Source organism: Equus asinus, chromosome 3 (assembly GCF_041296235.1).
Source record: "Equus asinus isolate D_3611 breed Donkey chromosome 3, EquAss-T2T_v2, whole genome shotgun sequence".
Classification (NCBI taxonomy): Eukaryota; Metazoa; Chordata; class Mammalia; order Perissodactyla; family Equidae; genus Equus; species Equus asinus.
The window spans coordinates 111,589,065-111,613,026 of record NC_091792.1 but is presented as its reverse complement, the minus strand read 5'-3'; the positions used below and the strand labels follow the sequence as shown (position 1 = coordinate 111,613,026).

At 37.8% G+C, this 23,962-nt stretch overlaps 1 pseudogene; it reads right to left on the bottom strand.

Moving 5' to 3' along the window:
* Positions 1-23,756, bottom strand: part of LOC106845184 (elongation factor-like GTPase 1) — a 120,436-nt pseudogene extending 96,680 nt beyond the window's left edge.
* Between the last annotated feature and the right edge of the window lie 206 nt (positions 23,757-23,962).

Sequence of the window (23,962 nt, the reverse complement as noted above, 5' to 3'; positions counted from 1 at the left end):
TACTGCTTTTGAGCTTTGTTCTTCTTTTTCCAGTTCCTTTAGGTGCACCATTAGATTGTCTATTTGGGATTTTTCTTATTTGTTGAAGAAGGCCTGAATTGCTATTAACTTCCCTCTTAGAACCGCTTTTGCTTCCCTCTTAGAACATGCCACAGATTTTGGCATGTCGTATTTTCATTTTCATTTGTCTCCAGGTATTTTTTGATTTCTCCTTTGATTTCGTCATTGACCCAATCCTTGTTTAGTAGCTTTTTGTTTAATCTCCACATTTTTTTGTGTTTTCTGATTTTCTTCCTATAGTTGATTTCTAGTTTCATACCTCTGCAGTCAGAAAAGATGCTTGGTATTATTTCGATCTTCTTCAATTTATTGAGACTTGTTTTGTGGCCTAATATGTGATCAATCCTGGAGAATGATCCATGAGCATTTGAAAAGAATGTGTATTCTGTGGTTTTTGGATGGAATATTCTATATATATCTACTAAGTCTATCTGATCTAATGTGTTGTTTAAGGCCAATGTTTTCTTATTGATCTTCTGTTTGGATGATCTACCCATTGGTGTAAGTGGAGTGTTAAAGTCCCCTACTATTGTTGTGTTACTGTCTATTTCTCCTTTTATGTCTGTTAATAATTCCTTTATATATTTAGGTGCTTCTATGTTGGGTGCATAGATATTTACAAGTGTTTTACCCTTTCAGCATTTCTTGTAGAACTGGTTTTTTGGTGATAAACTCCTTTAATTTTTGCTTGTTTGGGAAGTTCTTTATCTCTCCTTCCATTTTGAATGATAATCTTCCTGGATGTAGTATTCTTGGCTGTAGGCATTTTCCTTTCAGCACTTTAAATATGTCTTGCCACTCTCTTCCAGCCTGTAGGATCTCAGCTGAGAAGTCGCCTGAGAGCCTTATGGGCTTTCCTTTGTATGTCACTTGTTGCCTTTCTCTTGCTGCTTTTAGGATTCTCTCTTTATCTTTAATTTTGGGCATTTTACTTATAATGTGTCTCAGTGTGGTCCTGTTGGTAGTCATCTTGTTTGGTGCTCTCTGTGCTTCTTGTACTTAGACATCTGTTTCCTTCCTTAAGTTAGGAAAGTTTTCAGCTATCATTTCTTCAAATAGAATCTCTGCCTCTTTGTCTCTCTCTTCTCCTTCTGGGACAACTATAATACAAATGTTAGTGTGCTTGATATTGTCCCAGAGTTCCCTTACGCTGTTCTCATTCTGTCTAATTCTTTTCTTTTATCCCTTCAGCTTGGGTGATTTCTTCTAGTCTGTCTTTAAGCACTCTTATCTGTTCTTCTGTATCATCTACTCTGCTATTGAGTCCCTCTAGTGAATTTTTCATTCCCAGTATTGTATTCTTCATTTCTGATTGGTTCTTTTATGTATTTTCCAATTCTTTTTTGACTTTCTCACTCTGTTCATCCAATCTTCTCCCAATATCAGTGAGCATCCTTATGAGTTTTTGTTTGAACTATTTGTCAGGTAGATTGCTTATTTCTGTTTCATTTACATCTTTTTCTGGGGTTTTTCCTGTTCCCTTGTTTGGAATGTATTCCTTTGTCTCCTCATTATGCCTCTATGTCTGTGCTTATATCTATGTATTAGCTGAGTCAGCTATGTCTCCTGATCTTCAAGAAGTGGCCTTATGTATGAGATGCCTTTTGGAACCCAGCAGTGTTCTCCCTCTCATCACCAGGCCAAATGATCCAAGAGTGACCCCTGTATGTGCTACTTGTGTCCTTCTGCTGTGGCAGCATTGCTGTTACTGCAGGTACCCAGGGATTCTAGTCTTTCCCTCCCTGGCAGGCTATTTGTAAATCGTGTTTGGGGAGCCCCAGTGCCATTGACTACAATGTCTAATAGCACACTCCTGTTACAATTTTCCTGATAATTGGGTAGGTACTCAGTGTAGCTGGTTGCTAAGCTTAGGGTCTTACAGTTGCTGTAGTCCTCAGGCCTGCAAGTCTGTTGTCAGCTCTCTTAGGATTGCAACTGAGTGGGTCTGGCCTTAGGCACAGGAGCACCCAATTGTTTAAGGCTTTGGAAGGTGGGACCAATACTCTTTGTGGCTGTTTGTGAAGCACATGTCTTCTGCCACTGATAAGCCTCACCCCCCACAGGTCCACACACACTTTCAACACAGCCCTGGTCCATGTACACTTCCCAACCTCCTGGAGTGTACCCACTTGCTGCACTGCAGAGACTCCCATTTCTCTAACAACGTCTCCCACAGTTCACCTGGTCCTCACACAGGCCATGCCCCACAGAGGCAGACACACTCACCTGCCTCTAGAAGATCAAGGCACCCAGTCTAGGGAGGCCAACAAGTAGCCTGATGGCTTGCTGTTGGGTGGAGCCAGTCCCTAGAGCAGGCTACCTGCCCTGGCTGAAATGGATTAAATCTATGCTTTAGTGGGTATAGCAGACCCCTGGGCTATCAGGTCAGGAGAAGAACATCAATGGCATCTGCCATTAAATGGTGTCTGTGTCAGCATGCCTGTACTAGGTCACAACAATGGCCACCACTGATGTCTCAGTCTCTGTAGAGGTCTCACTTTTCACTGAGATGCACCCAGAGCCTACTAGGTGAGTCTCTTTTCACCAAAGGACTGTGAAGCCTTCTTTTTGGAGATTTAGGTTGCTCTTTGAGATGAGTGAATTTGTGCACAGGTTGTTTAAGAGCCAAGTTTTATTGGTTTTCGTGTGATAGCTTTTCTGTGGCTATCCCCTATTGCAGTTAATAGCCAGCAAAGTCAGATAGTAGGACATTCGTCTCAGTTGTGTTGAGTCTGAAGGATGCTTGGAGCAGTAATGAACCTCCGTTCAGGTCCCTACTTCTCCAAGGAGGCCTGAGTACCTTAGAGTGGCTCCCACCTAGGCAACTGTGAAGGTCTGTGGCTCGCAAAGGTGGCTTTTTTCACTCCAGAAGGAATTTCTGCCTCTTTGGCCTCAGTCAGGACTGTCCCTTGTTATGGGGGTTCTTTTCATCCAGTTTTAAGTTTTCTGTCCAGGGTAATTTCTACAAGAATAGTTGTAACCTGGTGGTGTTTGTGGGAGGAGGTAAGTTCACAGTCTGCCTACACCAGCATCTTGACAAAAATCTCCTCCCATGTCTATACTTAGGGATCTTCTGAACAAGTTTTAGCATCTTACTCATTCTCTTATCAATTACTGAGTAAAACAATTAGATTTGTAAAATCTAATAAAGTAAAATAACCATTTGACACATGGTTAGTTTGTGAGTCACAATTTTACTTTTAAAAAAATACCTAGCCTTTAGCCCTTGTTGATATAAAGATAGAACCTCTTATACTTAGACACGGTTTATTTTCCAAATGTTTAGAACATAGCAGTCTGGATGAGAATATACCATACATTATTTCTTCCTTGTGTATTTTCAAGTTCACACAAGAATTTCGGTCAAGTAAAGAAAATTATTTTACTATGAAAACCATTGAATTATTAAGTAAAATAGTTTTGGGTTTTTTTTTTTTTTGGTGAGGAAGATTGGCCCTGAGCTAACACCTGTTGCCAATCTTCCTCTTCTTGCTTCAGGAAGAGTGGCCCTGAGCTAACATCTGTGCCCATCTTCCTCCATTTTATATGTGGGTTGCCACCACAATATGGCTTGATGAGTGGTATAAGTCCACAATGGGGATCCAAACCATGAACCCAGTCCACTGAAGTGGACAGCACTGAATTTAACCACTATCTAACCATGCCACCCCTGTAAAATAGTTCCTAAACACAGTATGTGGGAAAGCCAATTCGGTAAATTACAATAATCTAATTTTTTCACACTACCATTAAATGCTACATCTATTTTTTTATGTCCAGTAAATTCTATGTCAGTATTTGCCTTTTTAAATCTATGTCAATATTTTTTTGTTTACCATGCTATGTAATTATTCATTTATTCTTTATGATGAATAGCCCATTCCAATTTTAAGTATGCTCCTTAGTTTTCTTTGCAAGAAACAAGAATCATCATATGCATATTTTCTATAAAATAAAATATTTAGAAAATATAATATAAGATTCAAGAAGCTTATAGGAGCCAGCCTGGTGGTGTAGCAGTTAAGTTCGCTCACTCTCCTTTGGCAGCTTGGGGTTTGCCAGTTCAGATCCTGTGCAGGGACACACTCACCACTTATCAAGCCATGCTGCAGCAGGCATCCCACATATAAAGTAGAGGAATATGGGCACGGATGTTAGCTCAGAGCCAATCTTCCTCAGCAAAAAGAGGAGGGTTGGCTGTGGATGTTAGCTTAGGGCTAATCTTCCTCAAAAATAAAAGATTTAAGCAGCTCAGAATTATAAGCCAGACTAGATGCAGAGCTTTGCAACCTGTGTGCCATAAATGGGTTACATTTTTTTTTTAAGGTTTTATTATTTCCTTTTTCTCCCCAAATCCCCCCAGTACATAGCTGTATATTCTTCTTTTGCAGATCCCTCCAGCTGTGGCATGTGGGACGCCACCCCAGAGTGGCTCGATGAGCAGTGCCATGTCTGCGCCCAGGATTCGAACCAACGAAACACTGGGCTGCCTGCAGCGGAGCGCGCGAACTTAACCACTCGGCCACGGGGCCAGCCCCCTAATGGGTTACATTTTTAATGCCGATTTAATGATTCAGTAGAGAGGGAGACATTCATGATTTAGACTAGAAAGAGGATAACACTGGTGCAAAGACCTTGAGAAAGTAAAAGGAATGGATTCTAATAAAAGAAGGCAAAATTTTGGCTTTTGCTACAACATGGATGTACTTTACTTTGAGCGTATTTTGCTGAGCAAAATAAGTCAGACAGAGAAAGACACATACCATATGATTTCACTTATATGTGGAAGATAAATGAACAAATATGGATAAGGAGAATAGATTAGCGGTGATGAGAGGAGAAGGGAGTTGGGGAGGGGGCAAGGTATAAAGGGGCACATATGTATGGTGATGGAACTGGACTGTTGGTGGTGAATACGATGCAGTCTCTGCAGAAACTGAAATATAGTGATGTACACCTGAAATTTACACAATGCTTAAGTCAATATGACACCAATAAAATCATTTTTTAAAAGGCATGGGCTCTAGAGTCTGGGGAGGGTTGGATTTGGTTAGGAGCCTGAATATTATATTTAAGGACCCAGTTAGAAAAAAGAAAATATAGATTGGTAAATATGATAGTGGTCAATCCTTAAACAATTGCATCTGTTTTCTCTCTGCACTATGAGGTAATGTTATCAGATGAGAGTGAGGCATTATTAATCCAGTTTTAGAAATGAGAAGATGATACCAAGAAGCAAAAGGAACAATACGGACAAGTGGAAATATATACAAAATTCTTCAGGAAACTATGAGCTATCTAGTGTGACTAAAAAGCTGAAAAAATATATGTTAGAAGTGTGAAGGAGGAAATAACGATGACCTGAAGTCAAATGGCAAAGGTCTGGAATGATATTCCTTGATTAGAAATTTATCTGTAGGTAAGGAAGAACTGTTAAAGTTTTTGAGCAGTTGAGTGACATCATGACAGCAATGTTTAAAGATTTATTCAGTCACTGAGTGGAAGGCAATTGGAAATGGAAGAGATTAAAGGCAAATAAATTGGTTAAGAAGGTTTTGTAATAGTACATGTTCCAGGCCGTAAGAGCTGAATTAAAGTACTGTCAGTAGAAAAAGAAAGATGAGAAAAAGGAAAAAAATTTCACAGAAAATTGAGGAAAACTTTCTAAGATCCTCAAAAGAAAGATAAAACCTCTGTATAGTGGTATATACTGTCGGTAAATGATAACAAGATAGGAAATGAAAGGAGTTTCTACTCTTTCTTACTAAAGGCATAGACATCATTTCACTAAGGCTCCCTAACCTCCATCATCTTATCACATCGTTTCCAATATGTGCCATAAACATATGCTTACATAATGAAGGGATTTCTAGGAAAAAAATAGATATATTACACTTCATGCAAGCATGAGTTTACTCTGAATATGTACTAAATTAAACGCAAATAATACAAAGATAAAATCTGGTACTCTGTATTTTACACTTACAAATCACAGAGTTATATTTTTTGCAGCTGGTAAAAACCTTAGCAATGATCATCTCTTCATTTTATATATAGGGAAATGAAAAAAAATATGAAAACTAAACTAAATCAGCAAAAACAACTTGTGCAAGGCTACTCATAGTGAATGATAAAGTTGCTTCTGTTTTTGTTTTACAAAGCAGATTTCATATTTTCTCTGAAATTATTTTATTTCTATGGATTTACTAACAATTTATTCACACAACTCAGCTGTGAGCGAAGTATCCTCATGTCCATTTGGAAAATGATGAGAAAATGTAGATTTATAGACTATCAACTCCAGCCATCGATCCACACACAACTTGACTCAAATTCTAGTTTGTCCAGGTTCCAGACCACATCCTTAATGGAAGTAGTTTGCTTCCGAGCAATTCTGGATCACCTCCTCTTCTTTATTTTTTACTTGGAGGCTTTTGAGATTCACAGCTTTTAAAAAAAAAAATCACCTAAGTCAGAATTCGTGGTTTGCTCTCAAGAACTGATTTGCTGTATTGGTGTACAACAAATTTTTTTTTTCTCTGTAAATGTATAGTGACTTCGCTGGAGTCAGTTTTTCAAAGCATTTGTGATATGTCTCCTTATTTGTGCCTATTCAGGTGTTCCGAGACCAATTCTTTGGAGAGGTTTTGAAGTGTCCTCACTGTCATGTCTCTGAGGTCACTTCTACTAGCATAGTGACAGCTCTGTAAGAGTGCACAGTTGTAAGAGGATGTGGGGGGACATACATGCGACTGTCAGCCTTATTCACCAGACAGAGATTTGAAGACATCCAAGATAGAATCTATAAATGTATAATTAACTAATCAGGTTTATTTGAAAATCAAGCTTATAACTAGCTTAAGCATTTAAGATTTAGGCTTCAGTAATGTGTATGGTATTCACATTATGGGTTTCTTTTGTTTCTAGGACTTCTTTTGATCTTTCAGGATATGTCAGAAAAAAAAAAGCCATGTTTAAGACAAATAAGAATTGAGCTGTATATTTTTGTAAGGTTTTGAAGTAAAAAGTATTGTAAAGAAGATACATATAATTGGCAAAAACAAAAAGTCAAAATTTATTCATCAACAAAAATAATACCAAAAGCAAATTTTAAGGAATGGTACTAGCAATTTCTTAGGTAATTGCTGGAAGCTTCCAAAGGAATGCAAGGGTGGGAGTGAGTGGGTCGATGCTACCTGGAGGCTGGGGCACTTATTCACTAGCTCCTGTACTTCTTTCCCCGAGGGGTCTCTGTGAGCGGGTTAACTCTTCTTTCTCTTAGTGCATGTTTGTTCCCACTTTGTTAAATAAGAGCAAGGTCTTTGGATCATTTCCTTCTTCTTTTATATAAATTAAAGAATAATGTAAATGAAGCAACTAGTTTCTTTCCCTTCAACCACATGCATTGTTAGATTGCTCTTCCCTGATTACTTAATATCCTTAGTTCTTTATATTTTTTACATTTATTTGAAAACACGTTTATTTACTTGCTTCAACATCAACATTGCATTTTATAGTAGTAATTTTTTGTAGATATATCCTTTTTCATAGCACCATTTTATAAAAATGCTTGACTATGCCATAGAGAAAAAACCAAAAAGGAAAACTGAAGAGATACCTGTGAATGAAGAAGGAATCGTGGAAATCATTAAGCGGCCCACCTGTCCTTCCTCGATGGTGTGGCAGTTGGACAAATTGCAACACGGGTTGACTGACTTTGCTGAAAAGAGAACACATCTGCCCCATTATCGAGGAAAGAACTTTAACTTCTTTAGTTTCAATAATTCACCCTTGTGAAAACTAAATATATTCCTTAGTATTACATTAAAAATGATGAAGAAAAATGAGCAGAGTTTTAAAAGCTTTTTTAATCTGGTTTCCATGCTTATTCTATTACTGCGTTCCAGTAAGTAAGTACACTTGAATATCTCATCTTCTATGACTATGTTTTTTTTCTAATGTAGAGACAGAAAAATAGATTTTCTTATGGATCAGCCTCCAGAGACTGTTCCTTTTGATTGAGTTTTCTCTCTTTAGTGTTGTTAGACAAAAGGATGATAACAATTAGAGGAATGTGGACTAATCTAACTAAAAAATTTTTTTTTAAATTACATCAGTTCTTTATGTTTTGCTCTTATCTATGATAGAGAATCTTAATAGCCAAAGTACCAAAGCAGTTTGATTGTATCATTCCTGAGTTGTAACTATGCGTTTGATTGAACAGTCCAATTTTTAAAATATACATGAAATATACATGATGACATTAGGCCATATTATCCAGAAATTGCCCCCAGAAATCATATAATCTGTTTCTGTATATCTTATTAAATTGTTCTATGAGGTTGTATGGTGTTAGGGAAAAAAAACATTGTGGTCTTGGTATATCAATTCTGAAAAGAAATCTGAGGGTACAGGGAAGACTATAGAAAGAAGATTAACTATTGGCTCAAATGCATGCACTATCTTACTGGGGCCCCTGAAAAGCCAAAGTAACTACTCCATTAAATAAGAACAGATTATGGGATCATCAATCATGGTTAATACATCAAAGAAAATCTGGTAAACGTGCTCTTCATTATTAAAAAAATAGAAACAAACAAACAAAACAAACCAAGGAGTTACAGCAAGAACTGAGAAGAAGCAAAACTGTAGGACTGATATCTACTTCTATAGAATATTTTAGGGAGCTTGCAATGGAGATATAAATGAGGAAAGGTTATTATCTTTTGATTTTAGAATTGGCAATCAAACGTGAATGGTTACCGTTACCTATGTGTTATTTGTCAATATAAATTGCAAAATATGTATGCTTCCTTCTGAATGATAGTTTTGTTTCTATCCTATTTTTTGGCATTTTGATATTCTATTAATTCCCAGGTAAGTAAAAAAAATAACCTCTTATAGGAAACATAATTAAGGAATATTGAAAAATAAAAATAACAGGAATGTTAATTGATCCCACATCCTGTACTAGTTAATATTAATTGTGATTATCTTCTTATTGACATTTAGGTTCCAGAGCTGGGGAGTTCAATAATTTGGGCCACCAGCTAGGTTAGTCATCTAAGATAAAATAGTGTGCAAACCGAATATGCTATCATGCTGTTACTAAGATACAACTAAGATAGTCACCTAAGGTACAATTCTATTCTCATGGAATTAGAATCTAAGAGATAGTGAATAACTTAACAAAATCACACCAATAAATGCATACTTTTAGGCTCAGAAAAATATTCTAATGGAGTACTTCTGAAATTGTAATGTGCATACAAATCACCACGAAATTTGTTAAAATGTAAATTCTGTGTGTGCAGGTACAGAATGTGGCTCAAGATTTTATATTTTTATCAAGCTCTTTGGTGATGCTGATCCTGTTAGTCCATGGACCACATTTGAGTAGTTTATTAGTCAGAGTTCTCTAGAGAAATGGAACCAACAGGATAGATAGGTGATTATCTATCTATCTATCTCTATCATCTATATCTATATCTATATTAGAGAGATTTATTTTGAAGAATTGGTTTATGCAATTGGAGGGGCTAGCAAGTCCAAAATTCATAGAGTAGAGGCTAGAAATTCCTGAAGGAGTCTTTGTTGCAGTCTTGAGTTTCATGACAGTCTGGAGGCAGGATTCCTTCCTCTTTGGAGGACCTCAATATTTTCTCTTAAGGCCTTCCACTAATTAAATGAGGCCCACTTCCCACTATGGAGGGTAGTCAGCTTTACTCAAAGTCTACTGACTTGAATGTCAATCACGTCTAAAAAATACCTTCACAGTAACATCTAGATTGGTGTTTGACCAAACAACTGAATACCGCGGCCTGGCCAAATGGACACATGAAATTAACTATCACAAGTAACAAGGCTCTAAGCAGAGATGGGCAAACTATGGCCTCTGAACAAAATCTGGCCAGCTTCCTGTTTACTTCTTTACATCTCACAAGCTAAGGATGGTTCTTACATTTTTTAAATGGTTGAAAATGTCAAAAGAAGAATACTATTTCATGCCACATGAAATCTTATGAAATTCAAATTTCAGTGTAGCTAAATAAAGTTATTGTATTGGAGCACAGCCACACTCATTCATTTATGTGTTGTTGAGGATGCAGAAATGAGCACTTGTAACAAAGATTCTGTGGTCCACAAAACATAAAAGATATACTATCTCATGTTTTACAGAAGAAGCTTGTTGACTCCTGCCTTAATGGAAAGAACATAGTTTTATGTGAGTAGATTTGAGAGGAAAATACAGAGTAAGGAGAGATAATAATGGAGAAGAGTAGTTCTCAAACTTTAGTGTGCATCAGAATAATTCAGATCGCTTGTTAAAATACAGCTTCTGGTCTCCACTCTGAGTCTGTGATTCAATATGTCTGAAATGGGACCTCGTAATTTGTATTTCAAACAAGTCCCAAGTTGATGCTGATACTGTTGTTCTGGAGATCATACTTTGAAATCACTGATCTAGAATAGATTTGAGAAACTTCAACAATTCTTTGCTGGATAGAAGAGACTGAACCTGTAAAGCAGTCAGGAAAATAGCTGAAAGAAGTAGGGAAAAAACCAGCACTGAATAAAAGATACTCTTTGATGAGAGGGACTATTCCAAGGTTTTAAAAGTGCTAAACAATAAAGTGATTACTGAAAATAGCCTTTGGATTTAAGGAAAAGAAGTTCCTGCTGGTCCCTCTTAGTGAGGACTGCCCTGGTATACTCTTGGTATATCATGGGGATACAGCTTCTCTATATCTTATTACCGGAAGTTGAATGCAAGAAAGTCGAAGTTATTAAATGATGCATGCTAAGTTATAATCATGTCGCTAGATAACCCTGTTACATTTGAGATGGACACATGCTATCCCATTGCATGAAAAAATAAATATATAACATTGGAATAGGCAAAACAACTTATTTGATGAGTGTTAGTTACTATTATAAATAGTAAAAGCTTTATAAAATTGGGCCCAAATAAATATAACTTATATTAAATCTGACCTAAACTTTTGGCATTTTCTGCTTTAAAAAGATAAATAAATATAAAGAGCCATATTTACAGCCTAAATTAAACTGATATGCTTCTGAGATCCCCATAAATGAATTACTCCCCCTAAAATGCCTTTTTGAGTTGCTCGCCTTTTCCTAATATTGAGCTTCAATGAAAAAAAAAATTTCTAACTATCCAAGAGAAAAGGTAAGTTTCCCTTTTAAAATCATGGTTCCTTTGATTTTTTAGCCATGAAAAATAAATGGAGCATCCAATTATAAAAATAAACGGTCCACTTTTCTTAGTGAATACATTTTACTTATAAAATATGAAAGAGATTGCAGTCTTTATTGAGAAATAAAATTCAGTCATAGTTTTACAGGAACATTACCAATATTCTTCCCCCTTCAACCTTATCTCAAAGTTACAAAATTCCCTAAATCACAACCAAAACTTTATCCCCGAAATTCACTAGAAGGCACATCTGGAAGAACATCCTATGTGTAACATGGTTTGATTTCTTTTCTGCTTGGCAGCTTCCCATGAATTTACAGATTGAAGGGCCAAGCAGACATGCAAGTCCATTGGAAAAGCAGGCCACTGAAGAGAAAGGCCAGCTCTCCCCAAAGAATATGCATAGTCTTAGTTATTACTTTTTTCCTCTATGCAGTTCTTGGACAGATCGCTGTGTGTATCAAGAATTATTAAACTCTTACAGACTATGCTTGGAGCCTATTGAGATTGTATGTTGGTCGATTTTTTTAAAATCTTAGGCTCTGAATTATTGAAGATAGGGGACCAGACTAAATTTTATATTTTTAATGCGTTTTCCTGCTTCAGATTTATCAACCTTAAAAGTCTTAAAAATAAGATTAATATTAACTTCATGGACATGAATATAATTATGGTCTATGAGTAATAATTTAAACTTTGCTATTTTGGGAAGTTTTTGTTTTTTTTTTTTTTACCATTAAGACAATAGATCAAAACGAGCGCTCACTATGTTGTATCTGTGAGGGTTTGGAATAAATATTTGATCCCATGAGATATCATTAAAATGCCCAAATGGTTTTAAAGAAAATAAAAGAAAAAAAAATCACAGTAAGAAACTCAAAAACGGAAAGGGAAATATATAGGAAGATACAAGAGACAGCAGCACTGAGTGCAACTCTCACTTCTGCTCCAGCTCTCTGTAGAGGCGTTCAGTCCCTTAGTGAAATTGGATCGAGTAAAGGGAGTTGTGATAGGAAGAAAAAACGTCTCCCTTCAAGAAAATAGAAGAAGTTGGGGGTAAAAAAGTAAAATAAGAGCAACCAGGATTGGCTCTTATGGGAAGAGTGGGTAAAAGGATGAGTTCGGAAACCAGACCAACTAGATTCCGAGACTGGCTCCACTATGATGTGATCATGGGCAGATTACGTAAATTCTCTGTGCCTTTCATCCTACAAACAAAGGTAACTGATTCAAACAGCTGACGTGAAATCTAAGACAAGTGCTTAAAAGAATATCTAGTACCTACTAATCACCCTAATATATTTTATTTTTACTATTATTACCCTCTAGTGCTTTAAATAGCAGAATTAATAATAAAAAAGTAATGACTGTCTATCATATGTCCAGCTTAAACACCTCTTAATTAGTTAGTAGCAATAACTCCAAAATTTGCTATAATAATGGCATTTCCTTAGAAAGTTGTATATTAATAATTAGAAAAATATGAATATTTAAATGTCTTGCAGAAAACCCTCCAAATACCCCTACCTTAAACTAATCTGTTTCCAGTGAAAAAGAGAAAAAGCATAAATACAAGCAATTATAGGCTATAGTAACCAATTACAGTTTAAATGTTCAAAGTCTTATAAAATCTTATCCACAAAAAATGAGCTTTATATGTTACAAAGAAGAGAGAACTGTATTCGTCAATGAGTCATCCAGACAAATTTGCTACTGCTATATTCTTCTCCTTTTCTCTGCTCTATATAGCTCATCAAAGTTTGATTTCTCTGACTTGCATTTCATGTTATTTATCTCACAACATCTCGGTTCCTTCCCTGTATTACAGGCAGAAACTAGACCGTCTATTTTCAGAACATAATTATAAGGAAGCTCTTCATTATAGCAACATTTCTATTATAATATTTATTATCATCTCTGAGTAGGGGGTGGTGGATAAGGAATTAGCAAAAGCCTCCATTTTTCTTCTCAGTTTAGGTCTTTGGTAGGTCGTGGCAATATAAGACTGACTAGAATCCTATTATTTTTTAAAAATGTAAAATTAGACTACTTTACTTTTTCAAAATTTAGACATTTAAAAAGTTATTTACCTTTTACTACAAATATTATTTCTTTCCAAAGTCTCTCTTTCTTTATAAAAGTACACAATAACGGAAAACACTGTGTTCTTCAGTTGTATTATTATGACTGAGTTGTCTACCCATACCAGAATGGTTCTAGGGGCTGGCCCTGTGGTGTAGTGGTTAAGCTCACGTATTCCACTTTGGTGGCCTAGGGTTCATAGGTTCGCATCCTGGGTGGGGACCTATATACCACTCATCAAGCCATGCTGTGGCAGTGTCCCACATACAAAATAGAGGAAGATTGGCACAGATATTAGCTCAGTGACAATCTCCCTCAAGCAAAAAGAGGAAGATTGGCAACATGTTAGCTCAGGACCAATCTTCCTCATAAAATAAAACAAAACAAAACAAAACTTAGAATAGTTCTAGTCTAGCAAAATCAGGTTTGACAAACATCATATAAGCAATTACTTTTGCACTGACTTTTACTCTAAAAGCCAGAGGATATTTTTTATTAAAAATCAGTTTCCTAGATGGAATACACCTACAGCCTAGCAAATTTTCCAAAATAATATTAAAAAGACAATAACTTTCAAAAAATAAAACAATTTCCAGGCAAAGGCAATAACTTTATGATAAAATATTAACCATGTAGTACTACTGAACACATTCAAAGTATTAACAGTTCTGAACTACTATAAAAATGGACCAAATAAAAATACAAATACAGTATAGTATAGTACACAAACTTTATCAGACAATTGCCTGTGTTACAAATATGTAAGTTTTAATATTTAAGCAATTGCAATTTGAACAGTGCTTTTAATTTTTAATAATTACATGGTGTGTGATAACGTTCTTGTATAAGAGAAAAAGAGAGGAGATGAGAGAGGGAAAGAGGGAAAGAGGAAGAGAGCGACAGAGGAGGCAAAAGAGCTGGGAGGAGAAGGGAAAGAGAAGTGGAAGGAGAAGCTTTCTCAATGGATGAGAAAGGCTGACAGAGCATGCTGGAGAGAAAAATAAAATGAAGTTAATATGAATATTGAGTATGCTGTTGCCAACCCAGAGATCCAAATAATAAGTTCTTAAAATGTGTTGCTTTGTTTAACTATTCATTGACTACCAAGATGATAGATTTTGCTGAAGTTTAGTCAAGTACTATAAGGTGATTAGAGAGCTGGGGACATGAGCATTCTGGCAGATGCAGGCCAGGAAAACAAAGCAGTTTCAGATCTTTGAATTCTGTAAATATTTTGTCTTTTTTTCCTACTCTCTTTCCTTTCCATAGTGGGCACATGACTTAATACTTAATTTCAAACTTCTGACTGAATTTCCTGAAAGTGTTTTTTCTAATAGAAAAGTGTGTTTCATTTGCTCACAGGCATAAACATCCAAAACAACACAGATCAATTTTTACTGCTGTGCTAATCATGTGCTTGAAGTATTGAATAATATATTTATCTTACTACATCAGTGGACGTTTATGAAATAGATTTCAGCCTTTTGTCCAATATCAACTCTATTGCAATAAAAAGCATTTAAAAGTATGTTGATAACATTTATCAGATTAATTCAAAATTCTTTACGCTCACCACCTTGCTCAGTTTTTCCTCAGTCTTAAGATGGACTTTCAAATAATTTTATCATCATTATAATGATAATTTATGGGAAATGACATTATTTTCTCCAAACGAGAGGTTTATCTATTTTCCCAGAAGCATTTATTTTCCTCAGACAAAATAAATGGTCCAAAGGAGACTACCGTATGGTGAAACTATACTGATTTATTTCCCTAGATATATCCTAATGACTACACTTGCTCCTAAACTGGCTGAGTCCGAGGACCTTTTTTTATCCACTCATTCACCAAGTTTTCACACAGCAGCTGATTTTTCCTTTGGGAACAGTGCTATGCAAGTCAGAAGCAATGGCAAGAACAAGCATCATTTGGTGCTCTCTGGACGTTACAATTGAGCAGGATAGATGGACAATCAAGTAAGTGATTACAGTAAAGTCTGGCAAATGTGGTAAATACTGTCATTCCTCTTACTGATTGCCTTCTCATTCTTTAATAAAGATTCACACTTTTTCATTTTCGTGTGTAATGCAACACCATCTAAATCACCCTTCTCTTTCCCAAATGATGACTTATTAATCAATTTCTTCTCTCATTGAACTCTCATATGTCAGTTATTTATCTAGACATTGAAATAATAGCAATAAGGAAAACAGATATAATCTTTCTTCGTAGAGAGCTTACAATTTAGTAACTGAAACAGACAATAGGCACAAAAACAAATACATATATGAATTCAAGTAATTATGAATTCTGTGATGATAAGTCACAATAAAGAAAAATAGTCACGTGGAAGTAGAGAGGGAAGGTTTGCACAGAAACCTGATAAAGGAAGAATTATGGAAATATCTGTGGGGAAGAGCAGTCCAAGAAGAGAGAACAAAGTGGTGAAAGAAATTGACATCCTTGAGATATTGCAGTAAGACCATGCCAATGAGGCTAGATTAAGTGAAGGATATTTTAAAAAAATGTTAGGAGATAAGAGCCGAGAATTACTTAGACTATATTCTATTTAGAGTTTGCTCAGACATGTTTAAAAGTTGGATTTTGGAGCACAAACCTATTGGAGAGTTTGAGCAGCAGGCTAATGATGCAATTTAATTTTTAAAAAGATAATTCTGGTCACTTTATGAAGAATTTACTTAGGGGAAAGGGAACAGAAACAAGAAGATCAGTTAGGTGGTATCTTATGCAATAGAAATGGAGGTGATGAGAAATGGTCAAATTTGGAATATATTTTTGAATGTAGAGCCCATAGACATTGCTAAGAAATTGTATGTGGGATTTAGATACAGAGGAGAGAAATTACTTTCAGGGTTTCAGCCTGAACAACGGAGTGAATGGTTGTTCCTTATATGGAGGAGAGGAAGAGTAAGAGAGAAGCAGGCTTTGGAGCCCAAGGATCAGGAGTTCTGTTTCAGACCTGTCAAATTCATGATGCCTCATAGACATCCAAATGGAGAGATCAGGAAGATAATTGAATATATGTCTGAAACTGAAAGAGTGTCAGTTTTGAGAGCAAATGTTTTGGAGATTGTAGCCGCCCCTGACACAGGAAGGGTTAATAATCACTGGAAAAAGCTTGCCAACAAACTGTGACCTGGAGGTGAGAAGGCCGGTTAGCCAATGACGGGTAAGACCCCCTGGGGGGCAACCTAAGCCAGGCGGCGGCCGCCCGGGGACACAGATGGAGAAACGATATCGATATCGGGAGCAAGAGGGACCGTTGCCTAAGAGACCTTGCCTGCTCTGAGATAAAAATATAGGAGCACAGCAACAACATGATAATATCAAAACAGAGGCCAAGGGAGGGCTCCTTGAGAAATCACTAAGAATTCTTGGCATTCGCTAATTACTTCATCCAGAACACCTGTGTATGTTTAACAGATGTAAGCTATGCATATATTGAAATGCTGGTTATAATAAACTCAGAGTGGCCATCAGCCCTCTCCACATCTATCCTGATGTGTACATTGGATTGCGACACCGACAGAGATAGTGACATAGGTGATATAGAAATCATTTAGCTATGAACCTGGGTGTGGACTGAGTGTAGATTGGCCATGGATAAAGAAGAGTTGAAATGAAACCCAGGATACTTTAGGAGTTTTGAGTCTCCTCTAGAGGCTAAGGGAACAAAATGTTTCAGGACAGAGAATTTGATATCTCGGAGATCGAGTAGAAAGAGGACTGAGCTTGACTATTGCATTTGTCAATAGGAAGGTCAAAACTATTAATGAACTTGACAGAAAAAGTGTAATTGGAGTGAATTAATGAGAGCATGTGAGTTTGGAAAGAGGGGTTATTGTAGAAAATCATTTTTAAAACTTTCACTGCATAATGTCAAAGAGAAGTGGAGCTGTAACTAGAGAGAGTTGAGGTATCCAGAGACAGCCATTTTAGTATGAAGGATATTACCACATGTTTGTATCCTGATGAAAAGGGCATAGAGAAGATGGCATTGATGATGATTGGAGATGGAAGTTTATTTCTGGAAAAAATGATCATTAAATAGGTGAGGGGCATGATAGAGAATTGACTATATAAATACAATGAGATGGCTAGGCAATACTATGAGCCGACTTGAAATTTGTGATACTAAATATAAAGTGATTTCATTGACAATGGCCTAATTTCCCCTAGTCAGGTTCTACAGGCAATTAGAAGACACAGAGTAAATTTAAATAGGGTTGCAGCTTTGCCAGTTGAGGAAGATAGAGGGAGATGGGGTAAATGATTTAAGGGTATCTATAAATGTGATTATATGATTATAGTGATAGATTATACCATCTAAGTTGGATAAGGAGATTTTGAGATGGTGATTGGAAGTGAAAAAGGTATCATTAAAGAAGTGGAAACTGAACAGTTATTATAATGGATAGGGTAAGTGAACTGGAAATGCTAGAGATGGTGGTCAGAGAAGGGGCTGACTTTAATAACATTTTGGAGGTTACTTAGCTATTCATAGTAGGAATATGAACCTGGGAGATTGTGATAGAGGTAGGGTAGATGTGAAGTCATTGACAGTGATGAAAATAAAAAATTTGAAAGAAAAAGGAATTGGAGGAATTATTGCTTGGGACAGTCTGGTACCCAAGAGATTTATAAACTGAACTAGCCCAGGCTCTACTTCCAGGCCCGGGCTTTGGACCAAGGCTGATCTCAGTGTGGAGGAAGGAACTCATTAATTTATCTGCCCGAAGGGAGTACTTCTACTGAAATTCATACAGACAGAAGAGGTCTTTTTCAATAATTTGAACAAACCTACCTTTTGTGCTAGTGGGCCCTGGTTTGAAATCTCCAAATGTGAAGTAAGGAGTTAGGGTGTTAACATTTTCAATGGATGAGAAAGACTGACAGGAAGGTTTGCACATGACAACCACCAAAAGGGGTAGTAGGTAGTACTGTCAGCAAATGCTTCAAACAGATTGGAATTCTAGCTTAAAGAGGAGGGAAAAGCAGGAAGAACTGTGAGAAGCAAGGAAGACACTTCTCTGCTCACAGGTCCTGTGGGTGTAACATCATCCACCACTTGATAGGGTGGAGAGGTGAGCAGTGCCTTGAAGTGAAGCAGATTCTCATTAGATTAAGAAGATTAAGAAGGATTTTTTCAGAGAATAGTTTACAACCTGGCTTTACCACTTAATGAGTGTTGTCTCCCAGTTTCTTAAATTCTTTGTGCCCCAGGTTCTTCATCTGCAATGTGGGAATGATAATGTAATATGAGAATGATATTAAACTATCAGATTGCTGTGAGAGTTTAAAAAGAAAATATACACAAAGGATATAAAACATTTCCTCACCTAAATGTGACTTAATATTCTTTATTAAATAATTGTGTGTGCTGTCGTTGTTGGTGTGTGTACATGAAAAGGAGAAGATGAGGGCGGGTATGATGGGTGGGAGGGTGTGGGTAGTGACAGTCTCACCAAGAGAACTCTTAGCTGGGGAGCTTCCTTCATAAGTGGATTGCCTATCATTATTCCACACTTCACTGTAAAATCCTCCTTGTTTTACAAATACATCGCTCAAATATAATATTCAGTACCCACCAAACTTTTTATCCACTACTCCTTAATTTTTGAAGAAATTGTGAAGATTTTTACCTCATATCATTTTCTTCTTACTCAAATTTGTTTTATCATTTGACTAACTTTAATGGTGTTGGATGGTGGCCCAGCCAACACTTGGCCTTTTAATTCCTTGGCCTTTTGCCCCTGAAATTCTTCACCTTCAAAATCACTAAGTCAAACATGTCCAATTACAATAATGTTTACGTAGGGTGGCTTGGAGTACAGATGGAAATTAGAGGGGAAGCTAACTTACGTACATTACTACCAGTTTGCCATAAAGTCTGGGAGACTTGGGATTATAGCAGACAATTTTAGCTACCAATGTCACATATCCTTGTCTTATCTCTGATTTCAACCATACGTATTGGACAATTTCAACTAGTCTCCCTTCTTAAGGATCTAGCATGTTTCTCTTCACTTTTCTGTAATGGGGGCCTAGTAATGGTTTAAGAAGAGATGGAGATGGAAGGGGTGGGGAGGGCAGGAAGCCAGCCTTGATTTGTAGCATTTGCTGATTTCTATGGTGTAAATATTCCCATCATGGCCAATTTCAAGCTACAGCATGATGTAGTAAATGCATTTCTGGGAAGAGGTACAAAGCAGCAAGCAGCACTCCATTTTATTGGTATTCCACCAGACAGATAATAGACAACCACAAGAGGGTAGATGATAGGAAATAATTAGGACAAGATGGGTTTTGAGTGTTAATTACTTTTGTTTTTCATATAATTTGTTTAATTATAAATTTATGGAATTCAATTTTTAATGATAGCTGTGTTTTGCAACAGGCTCTCAAAATTCCTGGAAGATTTCTGCCCTAGAACCATCTTTAAAGCCATGGCCTTCTTCAGGGCCCTTACAGACTGCCCCTTTACATACCAGTGCAGGCTGAGAGAATGAGGGAGTTAATATCCCAGGGGTTTGTTGAGGGGGTGACCCTCAACAAATATGGATGAGAGCTACCAAATAGGTTCCCCAGCATCCTGTGCCTCCAACAGGTGTCTTTGGGAGCCAATTTTTTACACTTCTTAGTGATTCCAGCTGAAACCTCAATAGCACAACCACTTTCCCTGCTAACCAACTCCTGATTTCTTGGAATCTTATTGATAAACGACTTGCAACCATAACTTTGACCCAGGCTATGGTTTAGAGAAAAACCCCAAAACTAAGAAGTTAAAACCGGAGGCATTCCTAGTAAGCAATGAGATTCTGGAACTGGGTCACTGTGGAAGATAAAGTTATCTTAGAGCACAACTGCTTATCTATCTTACCTATGGGGATGCCTGGAAGTCTAATACTGACTCTCGGACAAGAGAATGAAGAAATAGCCTAGCTAGTAATTTATACTTAGCTATTTAATGCATGAAAATCCCAGCAGCACCCACAGCCCCCTTGTTTACTTTGTTTAGAGATGCATAGATTGATGAATTGCACCTGGTGAAATCAATTAGCAGCTGGCTTGGATATGTGTCCAATTGGGCATAAAAGATCTTCCTGGAAACTTTTGCCCTAGCTCTCCTGAAACCAGATTCCTCATATTTGTCTTGGTGGTTCACAATACAGAGTTAAAAAGCATCCTCTCTGACTGAGAAAGGAGACTAGAGAACTATGACTAGAAATTTCTTGAGCCCGCTATGCTTACCTGCACTTTATTTCTACTGCTCTGTACAAAATCTTTTAGCTTCGTTAAAGCCTTACATGAGTTTATTGAGTCCTTCCAATCATCTGACCTATGTAATCATTGTAGTCTCTCATCATCAGAAGGTAACGTGGATCCCATTGCTGATGGTAAGTGGCATGCTGTGACACCACAATTAATAAAATTCTCATCTCATCTGATTTGGGATAAGGTACAGGCAAGTTAGAAACACTGACTTTGTAGTCATTCTGGCATTCTATTGGTATGATGTACCATACACTGAGCAGTAGTAGAGACTGATGATAAACAAGACTTCCTGAGTTAATAGAGCTTCTGGATGTTTATCAGTTCTCCTAATGCATAGAGTCCAATGGGTGTGTCAGCAATCCATCATACAATAGAAAAGGTACATTTTGGATGGAGCTCTAGTGTATGCAGTGGACCTAAGTCAGTTTAATAAAGTGGTGGCACAGTGTCCTATGTTATCTGCTTGTGTTCCACTGACATCTCTTTCAACTCATACTTGTATGACTCAAGGGGGTTGGATCTCCATGACCAGCTGCTGACTGAGGAAAACTAGGGGTCTCTTTCACAAATAGTGTAGCTTGTAGTATTGGTGTTAACTAAAAATGGACTGCTGTTTCATTGAGGATACCTGTGAGAAGTACATTTGGATGTACTCCTTGAAGAAGTGAGAAGTGTCCTGAAGTGATGACCTACACTGAGTCTGGGTAGCAGTAAAAAAATGTCATAGATTGGCTTAGGAACATGGAAGGGTGAATTGAAATGTTAGAGGCAATGACATCTGGACAAGTGACATACTGATTTTTGGATCTATGGGAATGGACACATAGCAAGAGAATTTTTGTGTTTCGTGCTAATGCCCAACATAGAACATTCAAGGCAGAAGAGACACTCAAAAACCAGGTGCACATAATGTCATACCTGCCCTATCCATCGCTAACCCAGTGCTTGTACAATGAGCTTATGAGTGGAAAAGTCATGATGACGATGACGAGGATTTAAGTTATGAAAGGCCCAACAGCCTTGCCCCCTTTACAAGGCTAATTGAACTGCTGCTTTCCTGATATAAATTGAACACTTTATATCAGACCACCACTTTGTAAGAAATTAATCACATCAGATACTTTCTACCCTTCCACACCTATACCAGATAGGGGTTTACCTACCCTGATAACAGTGTCTGTGCGGGAACCATGAGAGAAGTGCTCTTAGTATGCCTGATTTCCTGACACCTGATGCTGCATAACAGAATCTCAGACCAAGGATCCATTTTATGGTGAAGAATTTGTGACTGAGAGTGTATGACCATAGAATCCACTGATCCCACCACATACACATCACTCTGAAGTAGATAGCCAAATAGAACCCTGGAATGCTCTCATCTAAGGTGTCAGATGGGAAACATCTGACAAAGTTATGGTGCTGTCCTCTAAGATGCAGTATTTATGATAATTCAGAAACTAATTCATGCTGCTGCATCACCAATAGCTAGAATATCTGGGCCCAGAAACCAAAGGTTGAAATAAGACTTATCATCCATTCAGTGACTGTTATGTGCTGAATGTGCTCCCCACTCCCCAAATTTGTTTGTAGAAGTCTTAATTCCCAGTACCTCAGAATGTGACTCTATTTGAAATAGGGACTTTAAAGAGGTGATTGAGTTAAAATGAGGTCATTAGGATGGGGCCTAATCCAATGTGAACTGGTGTCCTTATAAGAAGAGGAGATTAGGACACACACAGAGGGAAGATCATGTAAAGACAAAGGGAAGAGAGGTGGCCATCTACAAGCCAAGGAGAGAGTCCTCAGGAGAAACCACCCCTGCAGACAACTTGATCTCAGACTTCTAGCCTCCAGAAGTGAAAAAAAAATAAATTTCTATTGTTTAAATCATCCAGTCTATGGTACTTTGTTAGGGCAGCCCTAGCAAAGTAATACAGTGACCAACTTACAGAATTTATATTTTCTGTATTTTCATCCTGGGTTCTGCTGTATTGAACGTGCTGGTTTGGAAATAGAAGGAAATACGTCCTTTACTGAACCTGGGTTTTGATTACTGAACCAACAGACAAATAAATTACTACATTGACAGGCATAACTGATCCTCATTATTATGAAGAATAGGATTGTTCTTACATAATGGGGACAAAGAGAGCTGTGTCAAATTTGAAGAAGTCGCTGGGGAATTTCCGCAGGCTTCTATGCTGGTTGAATAGGCAATTGCAGTGACCAGAGTGTGAAAAGACCGAGGCAATCAAGGGCTCAGACCATTCAGGGTTGACAGTGGGTCCCCTAATCAGGCAAGTAAACTTGACTGGCTGCAATGCTGGCTGAAAGCAAGAGAAAACTAGAATGGGTGGTGGAGGAGGGTAAAGATGAATATCCTTTAGGGCTCGAGGTGTAGAAGCAGAGGCCCATTTCTGCTATACTCTATGCTTTTTCAGGGATTATGGATGGCCACTTCCTTGTAACAGGGCTGGTTACATGATTTGTGGGGCCCAACGTAAAATGAAAATGTGGAGCTCCTTGTTCAAAAAGCAGAAAGAAAATGCTGCTCAAGATACTAAATTACTGTTTCAAACTTTTTCCTTTCTTCTTTCTATTCTCTCCCTTGACCAGTCAGGGTGTTTTTAATTTGCTACGTAATAGCCCTCCAGTAAGGGATACTTCCCAGGGAAAGTATAGACCTTCCCAGGTGCCCAGATGCACTCCCAACTCAGTGTATGCACAAGTGGCCTTTGGGATGTCAGGCTGGCCCTCCTGCCAACACACCAGGCAGGGCAGGAGGAGGATGTGGGTGGGGGAGAGTCAATTTCTCTTTTTCAGGGGCACATAGCCCCGACTCATGATGGATGGGTGACCCCCAAGGATTGCAACCTCCAAGTTGGGAAGCAGTCAGTTGCAGGTCAGCTAGAGGCTTGTCTCTGCCTAGTTGCCTGCCCTGATGCTGTGGCAAGTACCGGACTGCAAATGTCATGACCCACTCCAAGACACTGTGGGGTATGCACCCAACAACAACCCACCTTGCACCTGTGCCCAGGCTGCTGTGGGGGTCAAAGGAGGATGGTAAAACATAGGCCTCCTCCCATTGATGTGACCCCATGGTCGTTCTGGGGGAAGGGAAGCATGGCAGCAGTGGTCTACAGGCCAGGGTGGGAAGGGGAACTAGGCACCTGTGGTGCTAGCACAAGGGGAGCAAACAGCCCAGAACCCTTCCCAGGGTTGTGGTGGGAGATGGGGCAGTTCAGGAGCCAAGGCTCCAAGTACCCTCCTTCCTGTCAGTGTCAATCTACCCGCACACACACACAC